The following is a 13,019-nucleotide window of genomic DNA, read 5'->3' as shown; positions in this document are numbered from 1 at the left end:
TCCATCCTATCTTCTGTTAGGTCTGCCAATGGTTTGGCAATTCTGTTAATCCTTTTGAAGAATCAACTCTTTACTGTGTTGATTTTCTCCATAGGTTTTGGTTTTCCACATTCATTTATCTCTGCCCTGATTTTATTATTTCTTTTCATTTATCCTGTAGACTCTGTTCCAACTGCTAGAAGTTTTGTGTGAGGGTACCCACCATACAGCTCTCTTCCTTTTTCAAATGCACATTTGTCTCTATCAAGCATCCTCTGATGACTGCCTTTGCTGTATCACAATGATTTGGGTATGTCATGCTCTCATTCTCATTGGTTTCCAGAAACTTCCTAATTTCTTCTCTAATTTGAGCCAATACCCAATCCTCATGAAGTAAGTTATTCATCCTCCATATATTTGCCCTTGTTTTTTATCTTTCTTTAGTTGATTTCCAACTTTGTGCCATAGTGGTCAGAGAAGGAAGTCTGAGTGAGTGACCTCTGTATGTTTGAATTTGCTCAAACTTGACTTGTGTCCCAGCACATGTTCTATTTTTGAAAACATGCAATGTGAACTTGAAAATAATTTGAATTTGTTTGCAGTTGGATGGAGAGCTCTGCATATGTCTATCAGGTCAAGTTGTCTTATAGAGTTTAGTTTTGTAGCTTCCTTGTTGAGCTTTCTGCCCACTGATCTATCCTTCTAGGAGAGTTGTGCATTGAAGACTCCTACTATGATTGTCATCTCATGATTTCTTTTTTCATTTTTGAAAGATTCAGTTGACATATTTTGTGCGTCTCTCGTTGGGAATGTATATGTTTATTATGCTCACTGGCACTTGGTCTACAGATCCCTTAAGCATTATATAATGCCCATACTTATCTCTTGTTATGTCTTGCACCTTGAAAAAGTTTTTGTCATAAATTAGATTTGCGACTCCCACTTTTTTCAGATTGCCATTATCTTGATATACATTCCACCAACCTTTGATCCTCAACCTGCTTTTGTGTGTGAACTTGCGATGTGTCTCTTGCAGACAACAGCTTGCTGGGTTTTGTTTCCTAATCTAGTCTGCTAGCTTTTGTCTTTTGGTGGGGGGAATTCAGACCATTGACGATCAGTTATTACATTTATTTGTGGATTCTTTGATATCATCTCATACATTTTGTGATAGACATTTTCCTCCCTCCCTCTCTCTCTCCTTATCAGTGTGGGGGATTCATTCTTGCCTTCTTTTCACCATTGGATCAAAGACATCTTGGGCATTTCTTTCATTGATATGGGTTCTGGATAGTGTTATGCTATGTGGTGGTCTCATGTTTGTACTCTGTAGATTTTGGACTCCTGACCAAAGTGAGTTGGAAAATAATATTTGTTGTCCTGGTTTTTTGTCATTTGGTTTTTTAAAAAAATGTATTCTATAATTTTTTCCTGATGTGGGAAAATCCTTACCTCTCCATCTATTTTGATGGAGACTTTGGTGGATTAGAGGATTTGGGGGATACCGCTATTCTCTTTAATTTTTTGAAAATTGCTATTCCATTCTCTCCTCTTCTTCATGGTTTCTGTTGATGTCTGAGCATATTCTTATCTGATTATCTTTATAGGTGACTACATTTTTTTTCTCTAGTTGCTCTTATGATTTTCCCCTTTCCCTCAAAGTGGGATATTTTGACTACTCTGTGCCTTGGTGTGTTCTTTTTGGGTTTTAGTCTTCCTAGATGATTGTCTGATTCTCCTTCATAAAATTGGGGAAGTTTTCTTCTCGCTATCTCAGCTGGTGATTTTTTCCATTATGTCTTGCACTGGTAATCTAATTATTCAAATATTATTTGTCTTCATAGCATTACTCATTGTTCTCAGTTTTCCTCAGCTTCTTTGATTATCTTGTTTGATTGTCTCTTATGCTTGTTGGATTCTAGTTGGCTATCTTTGACATCACTGATACAATTCTCCACCTCTTCCATCCTGGTGGTAAGGTTTTTTATTTTTTGCTTTGCTTCTGCTGTGTCTTCTCTTAACTCTTGTATGTCCCTTTGGTAAATGGACTCTATCTTCCTTATTTTTCATCCTTTTACTGTATTGATTCCTTCATATCTTGTATGACTCTAAATAGCATACTGATGATTTATTTCTGTGCTGGTTCAAAGTCTTCCCCTTATATGTATATCACTAGGTTCAGGTCCTCCTCCATTGCATTTTGTTTCTCTTCTATTCTTGTAGTGGCTGCTGATGTGAGTTGGTGTCTGCATGAAGTTTTGGTGGAGTTTGGTGCCATTTTCCTGGAAGTCTAGGGGCCCTGTGATTTATTTCTCAAAAGCTAGTAGGGAAAATTCTAAGGACTACCTGGGACAAGCTGCACTTCAGGTTCAAGATGTGTCTTTATCTCACTGGGGTTACTCTGACCCTAGACAGGAGTAACTATCTATTTGGAGGGTGAGGTGGTGGGTCTCTCGGGCAGGGTGGGCAGGCCGATGGCACTCAGTATGGGCTGCCACTCACAGGCCTTAGCAGGGAAGGGAGCTACTCAAGGGACCTGTGCACAGACCAGCCGTAGGCTCTGATCGCTAGCAGCAGTACCAGGTCTGTCTTGAGCAGCAAGGGGGGGACTGAGTAAACCCTCAGGCTCAGGTGGCCTGGCATTCATGGGGATCTGGATGCACATGTTTATGGGGGATATGTATTTAGTTGGTAAATTGGTGGAGAATAGATATTGTTGAGGTGTAGGAAGCAGGTTCTAGATGTGGTGGTTGGGGTGCATGATGGGTATGTTAAATCTACCAGAGTCCCTTGTTGGCCCTGTAAATTGTGAAAGGGAGATTTCAGACCTTTAATTGTTTTTTTTAATAACAAAAGGCCCCTTCATAGTAAGCTGCTGCATACCTTCGAGTTCTCTCCTATGTACAACCCCAAGGTAAATATAGGCTACTGTGGGTGCTCCTGTGAGGTGGGACCCCGTGGCCCACATAAGGGGACCCCATGTTCACTGGCTACCTTGACAGGGGTGGGGAAGGAATTCTGTGGTGGAAAAGGGGCACTGTGTTTTCTTTTTCTGAAGCTAATGCAAATAAGTCTAACAAGCTGGAGCTAACTATGCCACAAGTTCAAGTTGCATCTCTGTCTCCCTAGGAGGCCAGCTCTCTCCCTAGAAAGCTGCAATTTTACTTGGTGAGTTTAAAGGGGGTTGTGTGCTGCTGATGTGAAGGGAACAGATTCCAGAGCTTATCGTGGTTGGGGTAAAAGAGGAGTATAGCAGATACACAAAGGTCCCTTGTCAAGCCTGTGTATTATGTAGGGACAGCGTTTGGTGGTATGATGTTTTGTGATCCTTTAGGTTGTGAGAGAGGGAGTGAGATTCAGGCTAGGGGGATACTTTGGTGTACAGTATGGCTGAAGGTCAATGGAAAGGTTAGTTCGATGTAAATGAATAAAACTATGCACATGTTATGAAATTTTCTTTTTTTAATCATTTTATTGGGAGATCATAACTCTTATCAGAATCCATCCATCCATCCATGTGTCAAGAACATTTGTACATTTGTCGCCATCATCATTCTCAAAAAATGTTCTTTCTATGAAGCTGCTGATGGAACTGCTGATGTTTCAAACTGCTGACTTTGGTTAGCAGCCCAATACATAACCACTACATCAGTAGGACTCCAAGTTATACAGTAAAAGACACCTGATAAAATTAGTGAAATGCAACCCATAATGAATGGACTTATGAAAAGGAGGGGGGAAAAGAGAGAGAAAGGAGAACCAAGAGTGTGAATGGAGATCAGGGAGAAATGTCAATATAAAGGAAGTGGTCCACAACATCAAATATTGTAGATTAGTCAAGCAAGAGGAGGACTGAGAAGTGATAACTTTTGTGAGTAGAAATAATCATTGAAATGTTATTTTGTAATGAGCACACAGTAATTGGATATAAACTTCCCATAAAAAGAAAAGAATTTGAAAAGTATTTTTGATTAAACACATACTCTACAAAACTATATACCATTTAGGTAGGGGTTGTATAATTTATAGTCCATGAAGAATATAAGACAACTGAAAGTCATTGGAACCCAGAAACTTCTTCAGGATACAAGTTCAAAGACCACTGGTGGCTCACACATACACTACAGGTAGACTTTGTCTTTGATCTCCCTCCTTCTGTTGCCCATTGTCCTTGTGGCTCTGTCACCCTGGACTACCCCCTTCTTTTTATTTACTTTTCTCTCCCCTCTATTTCCTATGATTACTATTTTCTCTTTTCTGAAACATGGATTGGTTTCTCTCTTTTCCCCAGCCCACCATTTATTTCTTTCTCAAACTTTGTGTCACAGATAGTAGAAGAATCAGCTCCTCTTCCACATCACTAAAGAGTGGCTGAGTTTCCAATGTTCCCCAAACCTGAAGATCACCTTCTCGGCCTCCAGGTGTGGATTTGATTAAGTGTCAACTTATAATCTATGCAGACAAAAAAGACACCTGGATGTTACATGAACTCAGAAACTTCTAGGAGACAAGTCCAAGGACCACTGGCTGGAACAAACTGGAGCTTTGTGTTAGAGAAACAAAACCAGGACACTTGTGGTTTTATATAAATATATAGGTAGGGAGAGAGAGAGAGATAGCATGAAGGAATAGAACAGCTAATTGGTCCACACAGCAGTACAGAGGGCTTAGTTCAACTCACTTCCATGGAACAGTTAATATCTGAAAGCACTTCAACTCATGAGGACTGCTGGTTACAAGGTCATGGAAGCAGACAGTTGAGTCTTTCCTAGGACAATTCAGGCTGTCTGACCACAGGCAACAAACAGCAGGGAAAGGTCACCAACAGCCAGCAGCTCAGGAGCTTAGTGAAACAGGCCTGGGTGGGATATTGAACTCAAACAATGCAAGATGATAGGATCCACCAGCCTGAAGCTCAATTGATGTATGCACCAACAGCGTGGTGACACAGGTCTTGAAGGAACCTCAAGCTCTAGCTACATGATCCATGCGTTGGCTGTCCCACAGGTAGTGTAACTCACAAGTTGAGGCAGAGAACTAGCTAAAGCAGCCATATGCTTGTCCAATCACCAGAGAGTGAGGGAGGGCTGAGGCTTGCTAAGCAATTAATCTCTTTGCCTTTCAAACTACGATCTTATTAATCGCACATGTTCCTATTGTCCAGGTTGGCACAATAAACCTACCTATCACAAACTTCTATTAAAAATAAACAGTTTATTGAAGGAAAAAAACAAGCCAGAATCACGCAGCATCTGTTAAGGATTCCCCTGATAAAAATTCATCAGAGTACTGCAGTGAATAGAAATTCCACAGAGCTTAAACACACAGGATCCAGTGCTTAGCAGGCTAACACATAACTCACTATGTCACCAGGGCTCTGGTTGGTTGACATTTACAAAATTATGCTTAAACAGACACAAGATGAAATAGTAAAATCCCTTAAGCATTATTCTGCTAATCATAAAGTTTGAGTTATTTAAAAACTTAACGTTTGGATATTCCAAGGGCCGGCGTGTGTGAATACTCTATCCAGGGGCACATTATGAGAAGAAAAGGGAAGAGGAACTGAGGGGATATCATGGGATATCCTGGGATATCATGGGATATCCTGGGATATCATGACTACCTGACTTTGAAATTAAAATAGTTATTTAATAACATGGAGTTCTGTCTGTGTCTTCGGCAGAAATTTCTTATGCTAAACATCTGCTCCTTTTGAGGTCATGCAGATATGTTAGGGAAGCTTGTCTGCTACTTAAATGAATAAAATGTTCTCTGGGCTGTCTAATCAGGCAAGGTGTGTGTGTGTGTGTGTGTGTGTGTGTGTGTGTGTGTGTGTGTGTGTGTGCCCTCGTGCTAGGTACTGCAGAATGACCCCACCAATGTCTACCTGGTAAAACTAGTGACACTGAAGTGTTTCAGCTTGAATACGAGGCTTTCTCTTTGTTGAGACAGTGAAATGTGTTGATGAAAAGGGAATCCTTTGGAATCGGATAACCCAGGATTTGAGTTTCACACTTACCACTTCTTGCTGCATGGCCTGAGGATCACTTAAGCTTTACTTCGCTCATTTGTAAAGTCATATTAATAACCATCTCTACCTTGAAGAGTGCACATTAGGAAAGCAATTGTTGTTCAGTTCATTCCAATTCATTGTGATCTCATGTGTGTCAGAGTAGAACTGGGCTCCAGAGTGCTTTTAAGGACGGGAGAAGTAAATTGTTCTATTTTTCTTCCAACGTACCTCTAAATGGACTCAAACTGCCAATTGGAATGTCACCCACCACATTAACCATTTTCACCACCCAGGGACTGATAATGATGATGACAACCAAAAAATCACTGCCATTGAGTCAATTCCCAACTCATAGCAACCCCATAGAGGCAGAATAGAACGGCCCCTGCAGGTTTCTGGAGATGTAAATCACTACAGGAGAAGAAAGCCTTAGCTTTCTCCCAAGATGCATCTTGTTATTTACAACTGCTGACCTTCAGTTAGCAGCCATAAAGAGCTACAGTCTCAGAAGCTCACAGGGCCAATATACCCTGTCCTGTAGGGTCACTATGAGTCAGCATCCACTTAATTGCAGTGGGTTTGGTTTGCTTTGATTTGGTGAATTCCTCAGACTCTTTAATGGAGTAGAAAGCCCTGTCTTTCTCCTGAAGAGAGACCGGTGGTTTCAAACTACCTACCCTGAGGATCACAGCCTGATTCCTAACCACTAGCCACCAGAGCACCTCCAGGGACTGATGAGTGCATTAAATGATGTTAAATTAGCTGGAGCATTAATTTGTATGTCAGGGATAAAATAAAGAAACCATCTGAAAATTCTTAGCACATAGGAGAGCTTGAAAGAATGCTAGCATGGCTGTCATCTCCATCTACTGATCCCTGCCACCCTTGTCCCCTGGCCTGACAGGACTCTCTATTCCCTAGTGTTGGACTTTTCCCTGCTTGCCACGTTTCCTCTTGTTCTCCCTATTGGACTCAATTTTCTTGAACAACCTTCTTCAAAGCCCAGTAGGAAAGGTAGACTTGGAGGTATCTGAATGAGACAATTTATTCCTCAACTGGATTCTGTCAATAAAACTCTCAAAACCAAACTCACTGTCTTCAAGTCAATTCTGACTCATAGCAACTGTATCGGACAGGGTAGAACTGTCCCTGAGAGTCTCTGATTGTAACTCTTTTGGGGAGTAGGAAGTCACTGTTTTCTCCTGTGGGCCAGTTGGTAGTTTTGAACTGCTGACCTTATGGGTAGCAGCCCAACCTGTGCCCACTCCACCACCACGTCCCACTACACCACCATGACCCCTCTTTCAACATGATTCTCTCCATAAATGGAGGACAAGCACAATGATAATTGGGAAGAAGATGTGGAAGAGGAAATTTATAAGAGAACATGGCATGGTGACAGATAAGCATAGTTAAGATGATAACTACGCAAACGTGGCAATTGCTTTGGTCATTCAGTTCTCTTAGTTTTAAACTTCTCAGGAAGAGACAAGGTATTATGAGGCATTTTTACAAGGAAGAAGAAGCCTCCCCATAATGGGGATCACATCGGGCTGATGGCCACTGAGGTAGATTATATCATTACAGGAGACAGAGACATAGGGAAGAAGTTATTCTAAATAAGAATAGAGATATATGTGGGTTGTGGACGTTGTTGCAAAGATGTATAAGTTAATCACTTAGTTGTTGACAGTCAAAATGTATATTTCATTAAGCCCCACAGAGTAGAAGACAAATTGCACAATGATATTTAAATGCTCTCTTCTTTATCCTTTTGAAGCTATATCTTGGAAAAGCCAGATTACATGTTGATAAAGAAAAAGAACACACACACATAAACAACATCATAACTGATAACTGTTCTTACCACACAGTCCCTGCATAATTTGTAGACTTCTTATCCATTTTCTGGTCCCCAGGCTACAGGGATTTTAAAGGGCACCAGAAAAGTACTCATACTCTACTTGTGTATTGGGCCTCATTGCATAGGGATGGAACCCTGGTGGTATAGTGGTTCACATGTTGAGCTGTGATAAGCAAAGTCAGCAGTTTGAAACCAGCTGCTGCTCCTCAGGAGAAAGATGAGGCTTTCTACTCTTGTGATGAGTTACAGTCTCAGAAATTCATAGGGTCTGTTCTACCCTATCCTACACAGTCACTGTGTGTTGGCATCAACCCTATAGCAATGAGATTGGTTTGACTCAGGGACAGTCACAATCCAGGCTCTGCATGGCCACCCATACTGGCTCACCAAACCTTGGTCACACCTGTTCTAAGCTGAATTGGGATCTTGTTCTGAGCTGAATTGGGACAGACAGTCCCATCTGAGTGTTACTGCTGGTAGCACCTGGAAGCTTCACCTATACTTTGTATGTCCTCTCTTCTTGCCCCTGTGGATATGCAGTACCTACACGGAAAGAGGTCTCCAAGGGTCATGACTTAAAAGTGGAGCTGTCAGTGCTTTCTCGGGAGGACCTGGTCTTCCCTGCTCCCACTAGACTTGCCTGCACACTCTCCAAATCACCATTCATGCCAGATCCTGTCTGGGAGTCTTGGTTTGTCTTCCCTCATTCGGGTCCTCTGTCTTTCTCTCAAAGATTCCTTACTACTTTGCCCATAGCCTACATCTGCAACCTGTTCTTGGTGTACCAGACACTGGACTGAATTCATATAATAAACCTCTTATTATATGAATTGTCTCCTAGGAACAACCTCCAAATCAGCTAGAACCAAGGTGGTGCAATTTCTCTTCTGACTGCGAGGGCCCTCCCAACAATTATGTTCTCCATCCAGAAACATACCTCATCCCTGATTACGAACCCCCGGTGATGTCACCCATTCATTCCTTCATGCAGCTACTTATTTATTCACTCCTTCAATAGCCATTAATTGGATATCCACTAAAGCCTGTGCTTGACTACAGAGGAATCGATGGCTCTGAAGTACTCATATTCAGGGATATAAATTTTATATTCTTTAAAACATAATATACAACTATATTTTAATATGGTGCAAGAGTTATTGCTTGTGCCTTGGTCTTGCAGAAATAAAATGGATATAATGTCAGAGGGCTTTCTATGATATTTCCCAGCCCACATGAATGAGATAGCTGGGTATATAATAAATGAATGCTACCACAAGCCAGAATAAGACATGCAGACTCATAATATATGCCTCTCCTTTTTCTTCGTCCTGTCCAAGAATGTCTTCTTGCCCACCAATCTCACAGCCAAAATGTTAACTTATCTCAGAAGACAAGCAGGGATGCCCCATTCCTTGGGAGTGTTGGTTTCTTTGGTAAAGTTCTGTGATTCAGGGCTCATTGGGTTAATGTTGAAGTTGAGACAAGATTACTTTCCTGCACATCACACTTGTGTAGTTTGGAAGCACATCGGTCTTCACAAACAGAAAAGTCAAAACAGAATGCATGAGAGAAATCTCCAAGGACAGGATTCCTTTCAGCAGCCTGTAGTGTGTGTGTTAGAAAGGTCCAGCCAATTCATTGCATTTCATTCTATTTCCATGTTATGATATCTTGCAATGGTCACTGGGAAATCATATAAATCTAATCTTTATTTTACTTGTTGTGGGCCAGAACTTAGATCTGAAAAGTAAAACATGTTGACTCTGAATTCTGGGAAAATGAATTATACATCCACTATACAATGCTGTGCTCATTGCAGGTTATAGAGAGGCGGTCAGTGGAAGAGAAAGCAGAAACTTTAGTTAGAGGTTTTGGCAAACAGCATAAAATGGCCAGGCTCAAATCCACCAACCCCAGGCATCACGACTTCCAGCTCTATCAAGCGATGTAGTAGATTTTTCCTGTTCATGTCTTCCAAGCTTCTGCCGGGCTACTCATGCTTTAAAGGGAGCTCCTGAGACTAACATCCACTTGATTGCACATATTTAAATCTTAGAGAAGGAATCCATTACAATGATTAAAACAGACAATTGCTAAAGCTAGCATTTTAGCAAACCCGTCCACATGTAATATTCCATTTAATACTTACTATGTCAGAAAAGTGGAGTCCTGGATGCACTGTGGAACATTCGTCAGTAAAAAGCACATGGATCCCAACAAAATCCTGTCCAACTTGCTTACTTTGGACACATCAGAAGAGGAAGACATTCTGTTTGGTGAAGTACAGAGTCCATGAGAATGAGGGAGACCATCAGTGAGATGATTTGGTATAAAAGCCACAAGAATGGACTGTATGAGATCATGAGGAAGACGCAGGGCGGGGACAATTTCATTCTGTGACACGGAGGTCACCACGCGCTGCAGTCAATGCAATGGCAGTTACCAAGAGACCATGGGTAGGGGGATGCTGAAGCTTTTCACTAGTGTCAAAACACAAACCTTACATGCAGAGACCACATAATTAGCTATCAAAACTTTTAAATATTCAAAATATTTCATTGTTTTGGTCTATATGGGAGGTGGCCCAAGCTCTTGGATGATAGAGAGGGGTGGGTGCAAGTGTGGGTCACAGAAAAATACTAGATTCCAACCAATTCTGTGCGCATGACCTCATTGGAGGTTTGACTGTTTCTTCTGGTTGCAAGAAGGAAGAGAGAAAGATTATCCAAGAAAACCTCTTTCTATCCAGCTTCAGTTTGTATAAAAAAGAAAGGGGGGAAAGCTCAAGTCTTCAGCTTGGCGCACCAGTAGGGGAATTAAAGAGCTGGGCACACAATAATTTTAAGTAAAGTCAGAGGAGATTTAAATAGCAGACATCAGCAGAAAATAATGGGGAAACCTCCAGTGCACTGACTTCATTGATACCCCATTTATCAGCAATTACTGACTCCATTAAAGGCGAGTTTACAGCAGAAAAGAGAAGCAGAGCCTAAAATATGTCCCAGCAGATGGACAGAGAGTGTCAGTGATGCCGTATTTCAAAGGCATCTGCAACATTGTTATCATTGAGCATGGAGTCAGAGAGGCAGCAAAAAAAAAAGAAACAGCGACCCAAGAGCCAGCGAATGATTTACTTGACCCTGGATGGGTAGAACTGACAGTGAAAACCTCATTAATTCCTCAGGTCACTCTGGAAGACATTAATTTGGTTTAGACTCACGACGAGGGGAGATTTTCCAGACATACACCAGGAATTATGAAATCTCCATGGCTAAGGAAAGTATGCCCAAATCACTTTTTGCATAAATCAAACTGACTTTCTGAAGAAGGATAATATGCTTAATCAAGGGAGTTATGGAAATTCTTGTGCTTATTAGACAGAAACTATAACAGTATTTTATTTGGTTATCAGAGATTTTCCTCTTACCCCACCCCCTTTAAACTAAAGTCTTCTCCTTCCAGCTCTCAGAGCTAAAAGAAAATAGATGTGTAAATAATTTGCTCACCCAAGAATAGATTGTTTTCTCCTTTTCTTTTCTTTTCCAAAGGACGAGAACCTCTTGTTGGGCATCTCTTCAGAGTCCCAGCCAAGGTGCCAGCTCCCTGTCTACCACCTGCCTGCCTCCCCACTTCATCTAGGATGTTCTTCCTACTAAAAACAGACCTATAAATAACAATCACCAGTCACTGGTGGTTTTATTCTATGTATTTTGGTGGCCTGGGCCAAAATTAAGAAGTCTGGGATCAAGGCAACTTGGGTTGAATTACTGTGTATAATCTTAACCAGAGAAAGAAACCTCTCTGTTCTCTCTCCAAGTCTGAGTGTGTCTGCATACAAACACACATACAGAGAATTGAAGTTCTCTGCTCCCAAGATTTTTAAGTATTACAACTTTCCCAGAAACTTCATGCCATTGTTAACTGGGCGAGAAAAGATGTGGAGTACATTTTTGGAGGCAAAAAATACTTTATTAATTTCAGAGTAAACCATGTCAGTGGGGTTATTGTATATCGATGATTCACTCCTTTTCAGGAAAACTGACAGACAGATCAACTTATTCAAAATGGTTAGAAGAGAGAGACAGAGACAGAAAGAAAGATTGAAATGCTGTTAGGCAATGAGCTTATAGCCGAGTGTCTGATACGTAAGCTGCCCACCCCTTTCCTGATGATATCTCCCCTTGTAAAAGCTGCATTCATCATGTTTAAAGCAAGGTTATCTCTGGCTGGAGAGAACATGCATTAGGACATTTTACTCATTCAACACGGAACACTCCCTATCAACAGCGGTCTGCTTAAGGGGGACTAGCAGAACAAGAATTAATCACAGGAAGACAACTTAAGGGAGTTGAACTAGAAAATGGAATTCATTAGTAAGCCGTAAAAAAATCACTGCTTTAACTAGCTTTCCTCTAGACTCTGCTTCCTCTGCTCTGGGACCTCCCTGGCTTGCTCACCTGCCTGACAATGCAAAGCACTCCCCATTCCCTTCACCACTCCCTCTCCATTCCCATTGGAGGCAGAGAGAGTGAGGCAAAGATCAGAATTGCAGGATCCCTAGCCATACGAGCTCCTGAACAATATTTATGTGAGACTTGGAAGAGTCTGATGTGGACCAAGAGCCAGTTGCCATTCAATGAAGTGTAACTCATGGAGATCCCACGTATGTCAACTTAGAATTAGGCCCAGAACAGTTTTCAGTGGCGGATTTCTCATAAGCAAATGGAGTTGTCAATTAATAAGTTCCTTCTAATCATAATTCCTAATGTAATTGTGTTCAGCTAGGCTCTCTAGAGAGACAAAGTCAGTGACACACAGATATGTACAAGAAGAAACTTTATATCAAGGAGCAACTCAATGTCAAAACAGCATCCCAGTCCAGTCCAAATTCGTGTCTTCCAGAATGACCTGAGGAATTAATGAGGTTTTCACTGTCAGTCCTACCCATCCAGGGTCAAGTAAATTATTTTGCTGGCTCTTGAGGGGCTGTTTTTTGGGGGAGGGGTTGTTTGTTTGTTTGTTTCGGGGGGTGAGGGTTCTGATGTTAGCATAAGCCTTCTTCAGACTCATGCAGCCAACAAAGATGCAAAAAAGTGAATCAGGAGGCAGGAGGATCACGGGCTGGCAGATTCCTAGTTGCGTGATTCAAGGTAAGTGGCA

This window comes from Tenrec ecaudatus, chromosome 1 (genome assembly GCF_050624435.1).
Source record: "Tenrec ecaudatus isolate mTenEca1 chromosome 1, mTenEca1.hap1, whole genome shotgun sequence".
NCBI lineage: Eukaryota > Metazoa > Chordata > Mammalia > Afrosoricida > Tenrecidae > Tenrec > Tenrec ecaudatus.
The sequence above is the reverse complement of the archived record's forward strand: the minus strand, read 5'-3'. Positions refer to the sequence as shown.